Source organism: Physeter macrocephalus, chromosome 18 (assembly GCF_002837175.3).
Source record: "Physeter macrocephalus isolate SW-GA chromosome 18, ASM283717v5, whole genome shotgun sequence".
In the NCBI taxonomy this organism is placed as follows: domain Eukaryota; kingdom Metazoa; phylum Chordata; class Mammalia; order Artiodactyla; family Physeteridae; genus Physeter; species Physeter macrocephalus.
This window is the reverse complement of record NC_041231.1, coordinates 88,866,485-88,888,612: the sequence shown is the minus strand read 5'-3', so window position 1 is coordinate 88,888,612 and position 22,128 is coordinate 88,866,485. Positions and strand designations below refer to the sequence as shown.

The following is a 22,128-nucleotide window of genomic DNA, read 5'->3' as shown; positions in this document are numbered from 1 at the left end:
AAAGGCTTCTTCCCTAGAGCCCCGAGAGAGCCTCCCCTTCCCAACACCTGGACTTCAGGCTTCCAGAACTATGAGAGAATAAATGTAGATTGTTTTAAGCCATCTAGTTTGTGGTAATTTGTTATGGCAGACCTAGAAAACTAATATACCTTTCAATAAGGAAAAAAAAATAATTAGAAGCTCCAAAAATAATTAGAAAATGTCCAAATATGAAATGAACTAAATGTGGCAAGATTTTTGAGCAACTGGTGGAGTGACAGAAAAGAGGATGTATTTGTATGGTTGTTAAGAGCAGTTTATTTCGGATCGCCCAGGGATTGTTAACAGTGGGTCTTTTTTTTCCTTTTCCATTTTAAAAATTACATTTGGACCTTTAAGAAACTTATACCATCAGTTATACCACTATTCAGTAAAAATCTATTCTAGTTTTTGGAACGCATATGTGTCACAAACTATCTTGCTTCTAGTCTCTAAGACCAGTGGATCTTAAGGAAAAAATGTACTCCTGGCACAGTACTTGGCTCTACATGGAGGCTACATCTGGGCAATGGGCCTGGGATTAGGGCAGAGGACTGTTCCTTCTGATTATTAGCATTTATATTTCTTACAAACATGAATGGCTTTGACAAAAATACCAAAAGAAAAGATTAGGTGAGGCATTATAGAGGGCCTTATAAAGACTAGGCAAGGAAATTTAGAATTGATTAAGGTCTGAGAATGGCACTGGGAATGGTGGTAAAGAAATAGATTTAGACACAATAGGAAAAGTCTAGAAGACTAAATGTCTGGATAGAAGATAATGGAGATAAGTAAAGAGGAGAACAAAGTTTTATGGCCTGGGTGACTATAATGGATGAAATTATGTCCCCCCACCCCGAACTCCCAGCACACCTCAGAGTGTGACTGCATCAGGAGATAAAGCCTCTAAAGATGTAATTAAGGTTAAATGAGGTCATTAGGGTGAGCACTAATCCAATATGACTGGTGTCCTTATAAAAAGAGGGAGAGACAAAACAAAGAAAAAAAAAAAAGAGAGGGAGAGACACGAGGGATGTGTGTGGATAGAGAAAAGACCATATGAAGACACAGCAAGGAGGCAGCCATCAACAAGCCAAGGAGAGAGGCCTGAACTTGTCAATGCCTTAATCTTGGACTCCTAGCCTCCAGAGCTGTAAGAAAATAAATTTCTGCTGGTTTTGAGCCAACTTAAATTTCTTTTGTTTCTACCAAACAACAGCAGTGACTAAGAAAATGACCGTGCCATGACCACAGGCAGGAAGATGGAAAAAGGAGCCAGTTTGAGAAGGGAGATACGTTCAAATTGCAGTACCAGTGCGATATCCAAGAGTAACTAGCAAGAGGCAGTGGGGGACTACAATTTAAGTGAGAAAGTAGCACCGGCCTTTGTTAGCACAGAGGTGATGGCTGTAGGGAAAATGATGTGACCTCGCGTGAACGAATAAAGGGCGCAGGGAGCAAAGGACTGTGGAAAGGGAATATCCCGCGAAGGGGTGGCGTGAGGAATCAAAGGCAATAAAAGAGAAGAAACTGCTAGCAAATAGAACGGAAGTCAAAGAAGAGAGCATTTGAGGGTAGGAGTAATTGTTTTCTAAAAATGCAATAGAGAGGTCAAGAAAATGAAGAACCGGAGAAGAATAATGGATTTAGCTAAAAAGAGGTCATTGTTGAAACCAGTAAAAGATACCAAGCAGTAGTAATACCCAATAACTAATAGGAGCTTAAGCGTGTATAAGAATAAAGAATTAAAGGCTGTTTGAAGCAGTTTATGTAACCCAAGTGTGTGACCTCAAGAAGCTCCTTCTGAATCATTTTCCGTTATTGCATTGCCATTTCCAGTGTTCTGGAATTCTATGCCACAAGCTAAAGGTCACTTATGTAATCTGAAGCTGGGAAGATTCCCTGCTAGGAAGATTTTTAGTACAAAGTCAACTCTTCTCTGCTGCAAGTGAAATACCTAAACGTCTGCAAAGACAAATGGTTAAAAGCTTTGGAGGGGACTATTTTGCTAAGCAAGATTAATCATGACCTCCTTGTACTATAGGCCTGAAGACAGAAATGAAAGTTGCAAGGAAAGATATGAGTCACTCTGCAACTCGGTAGCTGGCCTTCATTCAGCAAAGTCATCAGATCTCAGGCTCCTTCCCTCTGCTCTGCCAGCCCTTATTCTTGTTGATTCATGAACACAAGATGGCTCCCACAGCTCCTAACATCACAGGCACATTCAAAGGCAGAAAACAAAGGGGAGTCAGGGTAAAAGGTTTTATCCTCCTGGGGCTACTCTTATCAGGGGAAAAAACTCTATTTCCCGGTGCCCTGCAGTAGATGTCCCCTCAAGTCTCATTGGCCATAAAAACGGGTCATATACCAGTGTATAAAAAAAACCCCACATTGCCTGCCATTCCAGTAACCAACGAACGTTGCTTGTAATCAAGCCATCAGCCACTGCAGTCACCCCAACGGTGCACCCTGAGAATTCAGGATGGAGAAAAACAGGATACTGGCCCTAGATAGTTAAGATACACATCTAAGGAATAATTTCAATGAGTCCAGACTCTTGCATCTTCCCATACACAGACAAGCACTAAAATCATTAACTTGAGATGTTTTTTGTGATTAGCAGTAATCTTTTGATGTTTGACGACATGGGTTTTTTTTTTTCTGGGCAGGGGGCGGGGGGTGTTTTTGTTTCCCAACAAAAAGTCCTGTATAACCTGGCTCCTCCCTTCCCTCTTTGGAACAGTTTCTCAGAGCTATCTGAGAGGCTGTCTCCTGGGCTATATAGTCTTCAGTAAGGTCCCCGATTAAAACATGACTTGAAACTTTTAGGTTGTACATTTTCCTTCAGTCAACTCCTGGCTACTCTTAGATGTAAGGGATGCTGACAAAAGGACACAGAATACCCATGCCCAGCTTAGCCAATAGTAACTCATCCCATAGGGCTGGGTACATGCTCCAAACAAAAGCAGGGTACAAAAAAACAGGGAAAAGGCAGGGCAATGGCTGTTGGGTAGGCAACAGTGCCTGTCAGAGTTAATTAAGCTCATATACTTATACGTTTGGTCTTAACTCTGCATCACATTTTGTAGAACGTTTTCTGGATTGGTTGTTTTTTGTTTGTTTGTGGTGTTTTGTTTTGTTACTGTTTAAATCTTTCAATACTCAGACTGTATTTTCTTCTGTGGGTATGGGTGTGGGTTATAAGGAAATACTTATTTGTATTTTTACCCCAGCAGTTACCTTTTTTTAAAAAAATTATTTTTTTATTGAAGTATAGCTGATTTACAATGTTGTGTTAGTTTCAGGTGCACAGCAAAGTGATTCAGATATATATATATGTGTATGTATATATATATATATATATACATACACATATATATATATATTCTTTTTCAGATTCTTTTCCCTTATAGGTTATTAGAAAATATTGAGTATAGTTCCCTGTTCTATACAGTAGGTCCTTGTTGGTTAACAAGGACCTATATATACTTTATATATAGTAGTGTATATATGTTAATCCCAAACTCCTAATGTAATGGTTCTTTATAAATGTAAATTTATGTAATACACTTAATCCTCTATTCCTTAGACAGGACCAATTGACCCCATACTATCAGCATTGATGAAATTATTACTTCTTCCTTCTTTCTGCTCTTTTTAGTATTTATCTTTACATTTTAAAACATACTTATTCTACTACACTTGATTTATCAAATCAAAAAAATTATCTATTTTTATTCCTGGCTATTAAATGATTGAATCAGCACAACTTAATGACTTCCCTCTTTTTGTCCCTTTTCATCGCCCAACTCTTGTTCATTACAGCATACACTTCCTGTATAGTCAGACGGGAATTGGGATGAACGTAGGCACAGGGGGGCTTCTAGTGACATATGAGGGAGATTTTCTTGCTTGGAAGATGGGTAAGATAGCTTTTCACTTTGATAATGGAACTAGATATATGGCCTAGTCATGAAAGAAGGACAAGCTTCTGCCCCAAGGTAAAGATATAAAAGTAAAGATATCTTGTAATCAATACTTTGTGGAACTGTATACAGATGATCTTCAACTTACGATGGTTTGACTTAGGATGGTTTGACTTATTTTTCAACTTCACAATGGTGTGAAAGTGATATGCATTCAGTGGAAGCCGTCTTTCAAATTTTGAATTTTGATCTTTTCCTGGGCAAGTGATAATCAGTATGATACTTTCTTGTGAGGCTGGGCAGCGGCCGGCGAGCTGCCGCTCCCAGTCAGCCACTCGAGCACAAGGGTAAACAATTCTGTTTTTCACTTTCAGTACAGTATTCAATAAATAACATTAGATATCCAACACTTTATTATGAACTAGGCTTTGTGTTAGATGATTTTGCCCAACTGTAGACTAATGTAAGTGTCTGAGCACGTTTAAGGTGGGCCAAGCTAAGCTATGAGGTTCTGTAAGTTGGATGTATTAAATGCATTTTTGACTTACGATATGTTCAGCTTACGATGGGTTCATCAGGACGTAACACCATTTTAAGTGGAGGAACACCAGCATCAAGGAAAGTCTAGTGGTCGAGAGATAAACGGTTTTTCTTCAGCATCCATCACAGGAGTTAAATCTATGAGGAGGTAGGGTTCCCCTCATGTCCTTGATTTTCTTCTGAATGTCATTAGTAGTTTTGGACCTAATGTCATCCAACCCCAGATAGCAGTGTAAAATGGGGCAGTGACCTTTGTCTCAAGATTAGAATGTGGGTTTGGTTTCACCCTGCTTGTTCATGCAGCTCTTGCAAACTCTGACCTTCTAGGCTCTTCCTAGACCACTCATATCATGTCTCCTATTCCTATCTCCTCAATCCTCGGCTGACTTCCTAAAATGGGACCTTTCTGTCAGATTACCAGGACCTGCCCGGCCTCTTCAGCCATATATTAGCTCTTCCAGTACTTGACATCTTACCTTGGTATTGGTGTCTGCCAGGCCCCTCCTAGCTAGACACACTCCTTGTCCTGTCCTCACCAGACCAAGCCTGTTGTATGGCTGCTTAAATCCCAGAGTGGCAGTTAGTTGGAAAGTCAAATGAGAACACTGCTCTGAAAACCAAGAGGGAGATGTGTGTGTATGGGGTAAGTTGTCTATAATAGAATTGACAAACTTTTTTTCTAAAGGGCCAGTATATATGCTAGATTTTATCATCTCTGTCACAACTACTCAGCTCTGCCTTTATAACAGAAAAGCAGCCATAGAGATATTGGTGTGTTCTAATAAAACTTTATTTACAGATGCTAAAAGCTGAATTTCATTTCATGTGCCATGAAATATTCTCCTTTTGGTCTTTTTTTCTTCAATTATTTAAAAGTGTAAAAACCAGTCTTAATTCATGGGCTTTAAAAAAAAGAACAACAGGCCAGATTTGGCCCATGGGCTACTGTCTGCCAGCTGCCTTGTCTCTAAGACTAAATGTCAAGAATTGTGGTGGGACTGGACACAGGTTCTTTGGGTTAGTTAGTTAGTTAGTTTATTTAATAAGAAGGCATGTGATATCTTTAATGAGCTCTACAAAATTACTTATTAAAAGAGCTCTGTCTCCTGGGTTTTTAGATCTTACCAACTGCCGATTTCAGAAATATCTGAATATCAGAAAAAAATGGAAAAAGAAGATATATATGGACATCTGATTCCTTGCAGTTCTTTATTTTTCCTTCCAAATTAACCAGAAATGCAGGAGAAACTGGCAGACAATAACTTTCTTTTGTTCAAATGGCCTCATCCAACTTATTTTGGTCTCAAGAAAGACTATTTCTAGGTATTCTAATATCCCCCAAATTAGAGAACTGTTCTTAGTCTGATTGTGCTTTATAGGTTACTTGTTTAGAACTGATAGTCTGAGCTGAATTTTTAAATGTAGATTTTACTTTAAAAAGTCCAAAATATTAATTAACAAGCTTTTATGTATAATTTTCATGATTACAGTAATCATCTGGATAATACTGAGCAAGCCATTATCCTTACAACCTTACACCCATTGTTATAAATATCATCATGTGCTAGGCTTTTTAAAAAATCATAACCTTTTCCTTTTAGAATAATTTTATATTTACAGAAGAGTCACAGACTCTTTTTACTCTTTTATTTACAGAGAGGTCCCATATTACTCTCAGCCAGTTTCCACCAATGTTAACATTTTATGTTACTGTATTGCAGCTGCCAAAATAAGAAACCAACATTGGTATAATACACTACTATTAACTAAACTCTAGACTTTCAGTTTTTACCTGTGCTAGTCTTTTGACATAAAATCAGAGTAAGTTGTTTACAACTGGGTTACCATTTTATAATAAAGCAGGCATAAAAATTAGTAATCAATTTAGTCTCTAGTTAGATCAAAAGTAGATTACAATCACAGGATATGTCTTTTTAACTATTCTTTCTCCTCTCCTTAAGTATTTTAGTAAATTCATAAGAAAGAAGTCACGTCAAGATTATTTTATTATTAAAAAATTCTGATTGGGGTCCTTTAGATATTTGAGAGTATTTAATATGTAATATGGAATGGAAAATAAAAAGGGCAACTGCTTTATTTTTAAAAGCCAACAAAGTCTAAAACCAGTGCATTTGTGACTTCCTAATAACATCTGTTTTACTTCTGTTAAATCTGTAGCTGCTACAGTTTTACCATATTTGGTAAGTAAAAGAAAACTAAAAAGGAAACTATCTTGCTTTAAACTAGTTCCTTTTTTTAAAACTTTTTTTTCAATAGTAAAAATATATGCTTATTAACGCCCATCTTACACACTAATTTATCTCCTGTATTTTGTTGATTTAAACATCCAATTTTCTTATTCCATTTAAACACACACACACACACACACACACACACACACACACACACACACACACACACACACACCCCTTACTAAAGGACTCAGCTTGCCTCCTTCCTTGCTCTTTACATGACACAGCACTGTGTTCTGGTTCTTTTTCTCTCCTAATCTCAAGGTCCACTTTACCTCAGTTTAGGTAAATTAGGCTTAATTCTCAGCACAGGTGTAGTCTCCTTAATAGCAATGAACTCCTGAATGGAAGATTTACCTATCATTCAGGTAGCACAGGAACTTGCTTTTCTCTTTTGTTTATGGATTAGCTATCCATTCGCTAATACGTAAAGGATTAGATGCAGTCCTTTCAAGCGAAACAGATTGATTAACCCTGTGAAGCACTAAGACCTGAGATCAAGGTGCACTGTGTGTATTTGGGGTTACCATGTGTACTGTGTTAGTGGGGTTTGCAATTGTCCACTTTATGTGTGGAGATGGGGGAGACAGGTCTTTACCATGGATAGATGACATCCCACAACTTTATAATTGAGAAAGATGATATTCTGCCTTATTTGCCATTAAATCTTTTCCCTAAGCCTCTAACATGCAAAATCATTTTTGCTTTTTACCTACATTCCTTCCTCTGAATAGCTTCGGGGTATGGTTTTTTAGTCAACACCCAAAGGCCAGAACATTCTCTTGAGTTCTCCCACACAAAGCAGATTTTCTCCATCTTCTTACTGATGCCTGATATTCCTTTAATAAGCGACAAAATGTTTTAGTGCTTAATTGAAGACAAAGGATGGAGCTGGAGTCATTTAGAATGCCTGGTTCAAGGGGCAAGCAGCAAGCAGAGTTGGTGAAGGGTTCTGAGCAGGGACAATTAAAAGCTCAGGAGGAAAGGGAAGAAATAGAAGGAGCAAAAGTGTCACGAAGAATTGCAAATTGTTCAGTTAAAAAAAACTATATGCAGAGAGATCAAAAACACGGCTGTTAAATCTGGGTAGAGGGCATACAGGCTTTCACAGTACTAGTCCTTCCATTTTCATGTATAGTTGAAATTTTTCAAAATGAAAAGAGCGTGAGAAATCTGTGGACAGGCCATATACGTGTGTTTGAAAGATTTCTTTCAAAAATATTGGGAGGTATTCAAATACAATGTGAACATAAAATTACAACTGAAAAGTTTTGATTAAATGTTCATAGTCATACTTAATGGAATGCAGATCATACTGAGATATGGACTTACTGAATTGTTCACTTGAATTATTTTTCCAGGTACCTTGGCATTTATTTTAACTAAGGGAAAAAGGGTACAACGTCTTCATGCAATACATATTTGGTTCTTTAAATAACAATTGTGACAAACAGCAGAAAGAATTAAGGAATGCTGCACTTGATACCCATTCAAACACCAACGTTTTGGGTTTTGATAGTTAAAGAAACGTTTCAAACACTTTTTGAAATATTGAATACTACAGTAGCCAATACTAGAGCGTGCCTTTGGTGGGCATAGAAATGCAGTTTAGAAAAGGAAAAAAAAAAATCCTACAGGAACTACTCAATTTCTTTAAAATCACCAAGCAAGGAAAGCAACATTGAACTCCAGATACTAATTTTGCACAACTTGTATATAGTACCTTGGCTTCGATTCAAGAGCAAAAGCTAAGACTCTCCCCTATTTTGGGTGAACAAGTGAATGGTAAACTTAGAGGACTTTTCCCTCTGGATTTTACCTGGGAGTAACCTTTTAAATTTTTTATCTGAAAGAAGGCAGGTTTGGCACTTTTATACTTATATCACCACCGTTGCAATTTCTTGGATCACAGGAAGATTCTTTTTTTTTTTTACATCTGATACATACAGTACAGCTTGGAGCTCCTGCTATGCTAGTCTCAGAGATCTTCAGCTTATTTTGTGCATCAATTTATGTAATAATCTCATTCATATTGGTCTCTAATATCATTACTCCCATCACCATTTCTATTCCTTGTCTACATGGAAAATTAAAACCAGTTCACAGACACTTTCAAAAACACTTATCTAATGTTTCCAAAATACTTGAATTAGATCTAAAATGCCAAGTTCACTCTCTGAAGACTCCACATGGAAGACAAAATATAATGTTATATAATGTCTGTAAGTCAGTTTGTCATTAGATCCTACAATTAATAATCCTCCTTCTAGGAAATTACAAACATTTTCATCTCTCTTAGGTACCAAATGGAAAGTCTCCCTGATGATTTGCTGTTGTGTATCTTTACCGTAGGGCTGGTAGAACTTGGAAAGTTCCCGTGTGTATGATTAGGCCACCCAAGATGGCTGTTCTCTGCTCTCTGTACATTCCCTGCTCCACCAGTGCCTGCTTCACCTACACCCTACTCACATGACTGACCTTCCTACATACTTGCTCCGGCGCCAGCTAGTGATTGTTCTTATCTTAGATCAGAACATCTACACCTTGATAATCAAAGGGGCAATGAGAGGTATGTCCCTCTGCTAGTTTCCCCGGTCACTGGTAAGCCAACCCTAAGTCAATTCCCCCTGTAACTGGTAACCTCTTTCTTCCCCCGGGAACGAAGACTACTGCCATTTCCTGCCCACCATCCGCCACACACAGTTGGGGTGTCACTCCAGCACCCTGTGAGATCCCCCTACCCATTAACCACTGATGTCTCTGTCGCTGAACCTCGGCTCTTTCTCAAGGATGGGCAAGTACAGGGCTTGTAGGCCTGCAGGGTGCAGCCCAGCACCACGGGTGCTGAAAATGAGGATCGCCTTTATCTCCCCTGGGCTGAGCAGGGCTGGTCTGGCAGATGCTGAGAGCCAGGGGCTGAGGCAGGCTAGAGAGCCTCTCCTGGGGACTGTGCTGGCCATTCTTTCCCCTATTTGAATTTTTTAGTTACCTTTTTGTTTGTTTGTTGTTTCTTTACTTTTTTTTTTCTTTTTTTTTGCCTCACCACACAGCTTGCATTTTAGTTCCTGGACCAGGGATCGAACCCCAGCCCCCAGCAGTGAAAGTGCAGAGTCCTAACCACTGGACCACCAGGGAATTCCCATTTGTTTACTTCTTATTTTGAACATTTTCATACAAATAGGAATGGGGATAATAAATGGGTATAGAATGGAAAAAAGTGGATATAATGAAACACCACCTACTTTCAACAATTATCAACATTTTCCCAGTCTTGGTCCATGTATTCCTCACACTCTATTTTTTATTTATCTGGAGTATTTTTTTTTTTTTTTTTTTCGGTTTGTGGGGCCCTCCCTGCTGTGGCCCCTCCCCCCGCAGAGCACAGTCTTTTTTTTTTTTTTGCGTTATGTGGGCCTCTCACTGCTGTGGCCCCTCCCGCCGCAGAGCACAGTCTCCGGACGTGCAGGCTCAGCGGCCATGGCTCACGGGCCCAGCCACTCCGCGGCACGTGGGATCCTCCCGGACCGGGGCACGAACCCATGTCCCCTGCATCAGCAGGCGGACTCTCAACCACTGTGCCACGAGGGAAGCCCTATCTGGAGTATTTTAAAGTAAATCTAGATATCTGTTGGGGGGAGGGGGGCAGGGAGGTGGGAGGGAGGTCCAAGAGGGAGGGGATATAGGTTTACATACAGCTGATCCACTTCACTGTACAGCAGAAACTAACACAATATTCTGAAGCAATTATACTCCAATAAAAATAAATAAAAATTAAAAAAATAAATCTAGATAGATATCATATCATCTCACGTATAAGTGTTTTGAGGATATCTCTAAAGATAAGGACTTTTTCTTATTTTTAACCTAACAACAGTGTCATCATCACAACCAACAGAATTTATAACGATTCCTTATAGCATATAATATTTTAAAGTATTAAGAGTCTCCAATAATTCTTAAAATAATTTTGGTTGACTTTTGTGATATTCTTAATTGGCCTTCTGAAAACTAATACAATATTGAGGAAATAAATATTTATCTTCCTATATACTGAATGTTTGTACCCCCCCCCCAAATTCATATGTTGAAACCTAACCCCCAACATGATGATATTTGGAGGTGGGGGCCTTTGGGAGGTGATTAAGTCATGAGGGTGGAGCCCTCATTAATGGGATTAGTGCCCTTATAAAATAAATTTTTTTAAAAAAGAGACCCTAGAGGTTAACATCCAAAATATATAAACAGCTCATACAACTTAAAAAAAAAACAAAAACCAAAACCAATTAAAAGGGCTTCCCTGGTGGCACAGTGGTTGAGAGTCTGCCTGCCAAGGCAGGGGACACGGGTTCATGCCCCGGTCCGGGAAGATCCCATATGCCGCGGAATGGCTAGGCCTGTGAACCATGGCTGCTGAGCCTGCGCGTCCGGAGCCTGTGCTCCACAACGGGAGAGGTCACAGCAGTGAAAGGCCCGCATACCGCAAAAAAAACCAAACAAAAAACAAACAAAAAAACAATTAAAAAATGAGCAGAAGACCTGAATAGACATTTCTCCAAAGAAGACATACAGATGGCCAACAGGCACATGAAAAGATGCTCAACCTAACTAATCATCAGAGAAATGCAAATCAAAACCACAATGTGATATCACCTCACACCTGTCAGAATGGCTACCATCAAAAAGACCAAAAATAACAAATGTTGGCGAGGATGTGGAGAAAAGGGAACCCTCATACACTGTTGGTAAGAATGTACATTCGTACAGCAAGTATGGAAAACAGTATGGAGGTTCCTCAAAAAGATAAAAATAGAACTACCATATCACTCAGTAATTCCACTCTTGGGTATTTATCCAAAAAAAACAAAAACACTCATTCAAAAAGATACATGCACTCCAACGTTAACAGCAGCATTATTTACAATTGCCAAGATATGGAAGCAAACTAAGTGTCCATGAACAGATGAATGGATAAAGAAGAAGTGGTATATATACACAATGGAATACTACTCAGCCATAAAAAAGAATGAAATGTTGTCATTTGCAGCAACATGGATGAATTTGGAGGGCATTATACTAAGTGAAATAAGTCAGAGCAAGACAAATACTGTATGAAACCACTTATATGTGGAATTTAAAAAATAAACTAACTAGTGAATACAACAAAATAGAAACAGACTCACAGATACAGAGAACAGATGAGTGGTTACCAGTGAGGAGATGAAAGTGGGGGAGGGGCAAGATAGAGGTAAGGGATTAAGAGGTACAAACTACTATGTATAAAATAAATAAGCTACAAGGATATATAGTACAACAGAGGGAGTATAGCCAATATTTTATAATAACTATAAATGGAGTATAACCTTTAAAAATTGTGAATCACTATGTTGTACACCTGAAACTTACATAATATTGTACATAACTATACCTCACTTCTTTTAAAAAAAGAGACAGAGACCCTAGAGGGCTCCCTCACCCCTTCTACCACGTGAGGACACACATGAACCAGGAAGCTGGTTCTCACTAGATACAGAATCTGCCAGCTGATTGGGCTTGATCTTGGGCTTCCCAGCCTCCACAACCGTAGGAAATAAATTTCTATTGTTTATAAGCCACCCAGTCTATGGTATTTTGTTATAGCAGCCTGAAGGGATTGAGATCATACTTATGCAATGGCCGTTAAGAAACTGAAGTTCAACAGGAAAAACTACCTGTGATAAAAGATAAATAACAACATCGGTGCCCAGAAAAAATAAAGAAATAAGGGTAAATGCTAAGTAAAGTCTCAAAAAACGTTTGGCATGACAGTATTGCCACAAGTATGGGAAAACAAGTATTCTCAGCTTATTAGAGAGAGTGTAAATTGGCTAGTGTACCAGTCAGATGGCATGTTAAGAGGGTAACTGAAGGAAGATTAACGAAAAGATTATTTATAGAGATGTAAGGGTTGAGGGAACGTATCAGGGTTGGCGAAGCACCCAAGGACAGGCAGCTGCAGGAAGTGGTTGCCACCAGGCCTGAACTGGCAAGGAGAGGGAGCTTTTACTGAAGCATGGAGGGAGCGGTGGCCACTGGGGAGGAGTTGCCAAACAGGTTTCTGGAAAAGGAATGTAGCCACTGCCAAACAAGCCTGGAACTCCTTTCTCCTGCCCTTCCATCTGGTGCTAGTGTTTCTCACAGGGAACCTGATTGGAAGTTGGTGGGCAAAGACACTGGCTGATAAGAGTTTTCATGGAGGTCAGCCTCCTGGGGTACCAAGCAGAGTGGTGAAAGGCAGTGTATATTTAGAGGACAAAGAGACTACCCAACACAGAAACAAGTTGACATTACCTATCAATTTTAAATAAACACCCTTGGATCTAGCCATTCAACTTCTAAGAGTTCACCCTACAGAGAAACTCAAATGTAAATAAAGTTGGAAAATAAAAAATAGGAGCATTTTATATTTGTTGAGAGCTTACTATGCACTAAGGCACTTTACATTTAATCCTCACAAGAACCCTATGAGTTTGGCACTATTATTATCACCATTTTACACTTGAGGAAATTTAGTCTGGTGAAGCTAAGACATGGTCACAGAGTAAATAAGTGACAGCACTGGGATTTAAACCCAGCCAGTCTGACTCCAGCGTCTGAGCTGTAAGAGAACCCACAGCAGCATTGTTTGTAAAAACAGAAGACTGCATATAAACATAAATGACCCTGATTTGGGGACAGGGTAAACAAATTATGGTACCTCTACACAATGGAATACTATGAAGCTTAAAAAAGAATGGAGTAAATCTATGTGTGCTGATATGAGAAAGTCTCCAAGATACACAGTATATATGAGGGAAAAAGCAAGCTACAGAACATTGTAGTCTTATGTCTCCATTTGTACATAATAATGAAAGGTACACAAGAAACTCTGAGCAATGGTTTATCCCTGGGGAGAAGGTCTGGTAATCAAGGAAGAATTTTTCAGTGTATATCTATTTTTTTCTATAAATTTATTTATTTATTTTTGGCTGCATTGGGTCTTCGTTGCTGTGCACGGGCTTTCTCTAGCTGCGGCGAGCGGGGGCTACTCTTCATTGTGGTGCACGGGCTTCTCTTGGCAGTGGCTTCTCTTGTTGCAGAGCACGGGCTCTAGGCGTGCAGGCTTCAGTAGTTGTGGCACGTGGGCTCAGCAGTTGTGGCTCGCGGGCTCCAGAGCACAGGCTCAGTAGTTGTGGCACACGGGCTTAGTTGCTCTGCGGCTCTACAAAATTACTTATTAAAAGAGCTCTGTCTCCTGGGTTTTTAGATCTTACCAACTGCCGATTTCAGAAATATCTGAATATCAGAAAAAAATGGAAAAAGAAGATATATATGGACATCTGATTCCTTGCAGTTCTTTATTTTTCCTTCCAAATTAACCAGAAATGCAGGAGAAACTGGCAGACAATAACTTTCTTTTGTTCAAATGGCCTCATCCAACTTATTTTGGTCTCAAGAAAGACTATTTCTAGGTATTCTAATATCCCCCAAATTAGAGAACTGTTCTTAGTCTGATTGTGCTTTATAGGTTACTTGTTTAGAACTGATAGTCTGAGCTGAATTTTTAAATGTAGATTTTACTTTAAAAAGTCCAAAATATTAATTAACAAGCTTTTATGTATAATTTTCATGATTACAGTAATCATCTGGATAATACTGAGCAAGCCATTATCCTTACAACCTTACACCCATTGTTATAAATATCATCATGTGCTAGGCTTTTTAAAAAATCATAACCTTTTCCTTTTAGAATAATTTTATATTTACAGAAGAGTCACAGACTCTTTTTACTCTTTTATTTACAGAGAGGTCCCATATTACTCTCAGCCAGTTTCCACCAATGTTAACATTTTATGTTACTGTATTGCAGCTGCCAAAATAAGAAACCAACATTGGTATAATACACTACTATTAACTAAACTCTAGACTTTCAGTTTTTACCTGTGCTAGTCTTTTGACATAAAATCAGAGTAAGTTGTTTACAACTGGGTTACCATTTTATAATAAAGCAGGCATAAAAATTAGTAATCAATTTAGTCTCTAGTTAGATCAAAAGTAGATTACAATCACAGGATATGTCTTTTTAACTATTCTTTCTCCTCTCCTTAAGTATTTTAGTAAATTCATAAGAAAGAAGTCACGTCAAGATTATTTTATTATTAAAAAATTCTGATTGGGGTCCTTTAGATATTTGAGAGTATTTAATATGTAATATGGAATGGAAAATAAAAAGGGCAACTGCTTTATTTTTAAAAGCCAACAAAGTCTAAAACCAGTGCATTTGTGACTTCCTAATAACATCTGTTTTACTTCTGTTAAATCTGTAGCTGCTACAGTTTTACCATATTTGGTAAGTAAAAGAAAACTAAAAAGGAAACTATCTTGCTTTAAACTAGTTCCTTTTTTTAAAACTTTTTTTTCAATAGTAAAAATATATGCTTATTAACGCCCATCTTACACACTAATTTATCTCCTGTATTTTGTTGATTTAAACATCCAATTTTCTTATTCCATTTAAACACACACACACACACACACACACACACACACACACACACACACCCCTTACTAAAGGACTCAGCTTGCCTCCTTCCTTGCTCTTTACATGACACAGCACTGTGTTCTGGTTCTTTTTCTCTCCTAATCTCAAGGTCCACTTTACCTCAGTTTAGGTAAATTAGGCTTAATTCTCAGCACAGGTGTAGTCTCCTTAATAGCAATGAACTCCTGAATGGAAGATTTACCTATCATTCAGGTAGCACAGGAACTTGCTTTTCTCTTTTGTTTATGGATTAGCTATCCATTCGCTAATACGTAAAGGATTAGATGCAGTCCTTTCAAGCGAAACAGATTGATTAACCCTGTGAAGCACTAAGACCTGAGATCAAGGTGCACTGTGTGTATTTGGGGTTACCATGTGTACTGTGTTAGTGGGGTTTGCAATTGTCCACTTTATGTGTGGAGATGGGGGAGACAGGTCTTTACCATGGATAGATGACATCCCACAACTTTATAATTGAGAAAGATGATATTCTGCCTTATTTGCCATTAAATCTTTTCCCTAAGCCTCTAACATGCAAAATCATTTTTGCTTTTTACCTACATTCCTTCCTCTGAATAGCTTCGGGGTATGGTTTTTTAGTCAACACCCAAAGGCCAGAACATTCTCTTGAGTTCTCCCACACAAAGCAGATTTTCTCCATCTTCTTACTGATGCCTGATATTCCTTTAATAAGCGACAAAATGTTTTAGTGCTTAATTGAAGACAAAGGATGGAGCTGGAGTCATTTAGAATGCCTGGTTCAAGGGGCAAGCAGCAAGCAGAGTTGGTGAAGGGTTCTGAGCAGGGACAATTAAAAGCTCAGGAGGAAAGGGAAGAAATAGAAGGAGCAAAAGTGTCACGAAGAATTGCAAATTGTTCAGTTAAAAAAAACTATATGCAGAGAGATCAAAAACACGGCTGTTAAATCTGGGTAGAGGGCATACAGGCTTTCACAGTACTAGTCCTTCCATTTTCATGTATAGTTGAAATTTTTCAAAATGAAAAGAGCGTGAGAAATCTGTGGACAGGCCATATACGTGTGTTTGAAAGATTTCTTTCAAAAATATTGGGAGGTATTCAAATACAATGTGAACATAAAATTACAACTGAAAAGTTTTGATTAAATGTTCATAGTCATACTTAATGGAATGCAGATCATACTGAGATATGGACTTACTGAATTGTTCACTTGAATTATTTTTCCAGGTACCTTGGCATTTATTTTAACTAAGGGAAAAAGGGTACAACGTCTTCATGCAATACATATTTGGTTCTTTAAATAACAATTGTGACAAACAGCAGAAAGAATTAAGGAATGCTGCACTTGATACCCATTCAAACACCAACGTTTTGGGTTTTGATAGTTAAAGAAACGTTTCAAACACTTTTTGAAATATTGAATACTACAGTAGCCAATACTAGAGCGTGCCTTTGGTGGGCATAGAAATGCAGTTTAGAAAAGGAAAAAAAAAAATCCTACAGGAACTACTCAATTTCTTTAAAATCACCAAGCAAGGAAAGCAACATTGAACTCCAGATACTAATTTTGCACAACTTGTATATAGTACCTTGGCTTCGATTCAAGAGCAAAAGCTAAGACTCTCCCCTATTTTGGGTGAACAAGTGAATGGTAAACTTAGAGGACTTTTCCCTCTGGATTTTACCTGGGAGTAACCTTTTAAATTTTTTATCTGAAAGAAGGCAGGTTTGGCACTTTTATACTTATATCACCACCGTTGCAATTTCTTGGATCACAGGAAGATTCTTTTTTTTTTTTACATCTGATACATACAGTACAGCTTGGAGCTCCTGCTATGCTAGTCTCAGAGATCTTCAGCTTATTTTGTGCATCAATTTATGTAATAATCTCATTCATATTGGTCTCTAATATCATTACTCCCATCACCATTTCTATTCCTTGTCTACATGGAAAATTAAAACCAGTTCACAGACACTTTCAAAAACACTTATCTAATGTTTCCAAAATACTTGAATTAGATCTAAAATGCCAAGTTCACTCTCTGAAGACTCCACATGGAAGACAAAATATAATGTTATATAATGTCTGTAAGTCAGTTTGTCATTAGATCCTACAATTAATAATCCTCCTTCTAGGAAATTACAAACATTTTCATCTCTCTTAGGTACCAAATGGAAAGTCTCCCTGATGATTTGCTGTTGTGTATCTTTACCGTAGGGCTGGTAGAACTTGGAAAGTTCCCGTGTGTATGATTAGGCCACCCAAGATGGCTGTTCTCTGCTCTCTGTACATTCCCTGCTCCACCAGTGCCTGCTTCACCTACACCCTACTCACATGACTGACCTTCCTACATACTTGCTCCGGCGCCAGCTAGTGATTGTTCTTATCTTAGATCAGAACATCTACACCTTGATAATCAAAGGGGCAATGAGAGGTATGTCCCTCTGCTAGTTTCCCCGGTCACTGGTAAGCCAACCCTAAGTCAATTCCCCCTGTAACTGGTAACCTCTTTCTTCCCCCGGGAACGAAGACTACTGCCATTTCCTGCCCACCATCCGCCACACACAGTTGGGGTGTCACTCCAGCACCCTGTGAGATCCCCCTACCCATTAACCACTGATGTCTCTGTCGCTGAACCTCGGCTCTTTCTCAAGGATGGGCAAGTACAGGGCTTGTAGGCCTGCAGGGTGCAGCCCAGCACCACGGGTGCTGAAAATGAGGATCGCCTTTATCTCCCCTGGGCTGAGCAGGGCTGGTCTGGCAGATGCTGAGAGCCAGGGGCTGAGGCAGGCTAGAGAGCCTCTCCTGGGGACTGTGCTGGCCATTCTTTCCCCTATTTGAATTTTTTAGTTACCTTTTTGTTTGTTTGTTGTTTCTTTACTTTTTTTTTTCTTTTTTTTTGCCTCACCACACAGCTTGCATTTTAGTTCCTGGACCAGGGATCGAACCCCAGCCCCCAGCAGTGAAAGTGCAGAGTCCTAACCACTGGACCACCAGGGAATTCCCATTTGTTTACTTCTTATTTTGAACATTTTCATACAAATAGGAATGGGGATAATAAATGGGTATAGAATGGAAAAAAGTGGATATAATGAAACACCACCTACTTTCAACAATTATCAACATTTTCCCAGTCTTGGTCCATGTATTCCTCACACTCTATTTTTTATTTATCTGGAGTATTTTTTTTTTTTTTTTTTTTGCGTTATGTGGGCCTCTCACTGCTGTGGCCCCTCCCGCCGCAGAGCACAGTCTCCGGACGTGCAGGCTCAGCGGCCATGGCTCACGGGCCCAGCCACTCCGCGGCACGTGGGATCCTCCCGGACCGGGGCACGAACCCATGTCCCCTGCATCAGCAGGCGGACTCTCAACCACTGTGCCACGAGGGAAGCCCTATCTGGAGTATTTTAAAGTAAATCTAGATATCTGTTGGGGGGAGGGGGGCAGGGAGGTGGGAGGGAGGTCCAAGAGGGAGGGGATATAGGTTTACATACAGCTGATCCACTTCACTGTACAGCAGAAACTAACACAATATTCTGAAGCAATTATACTCCAATAAAAATAAATAAAAATTAAAAAAATAAATCTAGATAGATATCATATCATCTCACGTATAAGTGTTTTGAGGATATCTCTAAAGATAAGGACTTTTTCTTATTTTTAACCTAACAACAGTGTCATCATCACAACCAACAGAATTTATAACGATTCCTTATAGCATATAATATTTTAAAGTATTAAGAGTCTCCAATAATTCTTAAAATAATTTTGGTTGACTTTTGTGATATTCTTAATTGGCCTTCTGAAAACTAATACAATATTGAGGAAATAAATATTTATCTTCCTATATACTGAATGTTTGTACCCCCCCCCCAAATTCATATGTTGAAACCTAACCCCCAACATGATGATATTTGGAGGTGGGGGCCTTTGGGAGGTGATTAAGTCATGAGGGTGGAGCCCTCATTAATGGGATTAGTGCCCTTATAAAATAAATTTTTTTAAAAAAGAGACCCTAGAGGTTAACATCCAAAATATATAAACAGCTCATACAACTTAAAAAAAAAACAAAAACCAAAACCAATTAAAAGGGCTTCCCTGGTGGCACAGTGGTTGAGAGTCTGCCTGCCAAGGCAGGGGACACGGGTTCATGCCCCGGTCCGGGAAGATCCCATATGCCGCGGAATGGCTAGGCCTGTGAACCATGGCTGCTGAGCCTGCGCGTCCGGAGCCTGTGCTCCACAACGGGAGAGGTCACAGCAGTGAAAGGCCCGCATACCGCAAAAAAAACCAAACAAAAAACAAACAAAAAAACAATTAAAAAATGAGCAGAAGACCTGAATAGACATTTCTCCAAAGAAGACATACAGATGGCCAACAGGCACATGAAAAGATGCTCAACCTAACTAATCATCAGAGAAATGCAAATCAAAACCACAATGTGATATCACCTCACACCTGTCAGAATGGCTACCATCAAAAAGACCAAAAATAACAAATGTTGGCGAGGATGTGGAGAAAAGGGAACCCTCATACACTGTTGGTAAGAATGTACATTCATACAGCAAGTATGGAAAACAGTATGGAGGTTCCTCAAAAAGATAAAAATAGAACTACCATATCACTCAGTAATTCCACTCTTGGGTATTTATCCAAAAAAAACAAAAACACTCATTCAAAAAGATACATGCACTCCAACGTTAACAGCAGCATTATTTACAATTGCCAAGATATGGAAGCAAACTAAGTGTCCATGAACAGATGAATGGATAAAGAAGAAGTGGTATATATACACAATGGAATACTACTCAGCCATAAAAAAGAATGAAATGTTGTCATTTGCAGCAACATGGATGAATTTGGAGGGCATTATACTAAGTGAAATAAGTCAGAGCAAGACAAATACTGTATGAAACCACTTATATGTGGAATTTAAAAAATAAACTAACTAGTGAATACAACAAAATAGAAACAGACTCACAGATACAGAGAACAGATGAGTGGTTACCAGTGAGGAGATGAAAGTGGGGGAGGGGCAAGATAGAGGTAAGGGATTAAGAGGTACAAACTACTATGTATAAAATAAATAAGCTACAAGGATATATAGTACAACAGAGGGAGTATAGCCAATATTTTATAATAACTATAAATGGAGTATAACCTTTAAAAATTGTGAATCACTATGTTGTACACCTGAAACTTACATAATATTGTACATAACTATACCTCACTTCTTTTAAAAAAAGAGACAGAGACCCTAGAGGGCTCCCTCACCCCTTCTACCACGTGAGGACACACATGAACCAGGAAGCTGGTTCTCACTAGATACAGAATCTGCCAGCTGATTGGGCTTGATCTTGGGCTTCCCAGCCTCCACAACCGTAGGAAATAAATTTCTATTGTTTATAAGCCACCCAGTCTATGGTATTTTGTTATAGCAGCCTGAAGGGATTGAGATCATACTTATGCAATGGCCGTTAAGAAACTGAAGTTCAACAGGAAAAACTACCTGTGATAAAAGATAAATAACAACATCGGTGCCCAGAAAAAATAAAGAAATAAGGGTAAATGCTAAGTAAAGTCTCAAAAAACGTTTGGCATGACAGTATTGCCACAAGTATGGGAAAACAAGTATTCTCAGCTTATTAGAGAGAGTGTAAATTGGCTAGTGTACCAGTCAGATGGCATGTTAAGAGGGTAACTGAAGGAAGATTAACGAAAAGATTATTTATAGAGATGTAAGGGTTGAGGGAACGTATCAGGGTTGGCGAAGCACCCAAGGACAGGCAGCTGCAGGAAGTGGTTGCCACCAGGCCTGAACTGGCAAGGAGAGGGAGCTTTTACTGAAGCATGGAGGGAGCGGTGGCCACTGGGGAGGAGTTGCCAAACAGGTTTCTGGAAAAGGAATGTAGCCACTGCCAAACAAGCCTGGAACTCCTTTCTCCTGCCCTTCCATCTGGTGCTAGTGTTTCTCACAGGGAACCTGATTGGAAGTTGGTGGGCAAAGACACTGGCTGATAAGAGTTTTCATGGAGGTCAGCCTCCTGGGGTACCAAGCAGAGTGGTGAAAGGCAGTGTATATTTAGAGGACAAAGAGACTACCCAACACAGAAACAAGTTGACATTACCTATCAATTTTAAATAAACACCCTTGGATCTAGCCATTCAACTTCTAAGAGTTCACCCTACAGAGAAACTCAAATGTAAATAAAGTTGGAAAATAAAAAATAGGAGCATTTTATATTTGTTGAGAGCTTACTATGCACTAAGGCACTTTACATTTAATCCTCACAAGAACCCTATGAGTTTGGCACTATTATTATCACCATTTTACACTTGAGGAAATTTAGTCTGGTGAAGCTAAGACATGGTCACAGAGTAAATAAGTGACAGCACTGGGATTTAAACCCAGCCAGTCTGACTCCAGCGTCTGAGCTGTAAGAGAACCCACAGCAGCATTGTTTGTAAAAACAGAAGACTGCATATAAACATAAATGACCCTGATTTGGGGACAGGGTAAACAAATTATGGTACCTCTACACAATGGAATACTATGAAGCTTAAAAAAGAATGGAGTAAATCTATGTGTGCTGATATGAGAAAGTCTCCAAGATACACAGTATATATGAGGGAAAAAGCAAGCTACAGAACATTGTAGTCTTATGTCTCCATTTGTACATAATAATGAAAGGTACACAAGAAACTCTGAGCAATGGTTTATCCCTGGGGAGAAGGTCTGGTAATCAAGGAAGAATTTTTCAGTGTATATCTATTTTTTTCTATAAATTTATTTATTTATTTTTGGCTGCATTGGGTCTTCGTTGCTGTGCACGGGCTTTCTCTATTTGCGGCGAG

At 39.0% G+C, this 22,128-nt stretch overlaps 2 pseudogenes; both read right to left on the bottom strand.

Annotated features, from left to right (window-relative positions):
• Nucleotides 1-8,532: 8,532 nt before the first annotated feature.
• LOC112064334 (AP-3 complex subunit sigma-1-like) lies at nt 8,533-9,111 on the bottom strand (annotated as a pseudogene).
• Nucleotides 9,112-16,934: 7,823 nt separating this feature from the next.
• LOC102977838 (AP-3 complex subunit sigma-1-like) lies at nt 16,935-17,513 on the bottom strand (annotated as a pseudogene).
• Nucleotides 17,514-22,128: the final 4,615 nt, after the last annotated feature.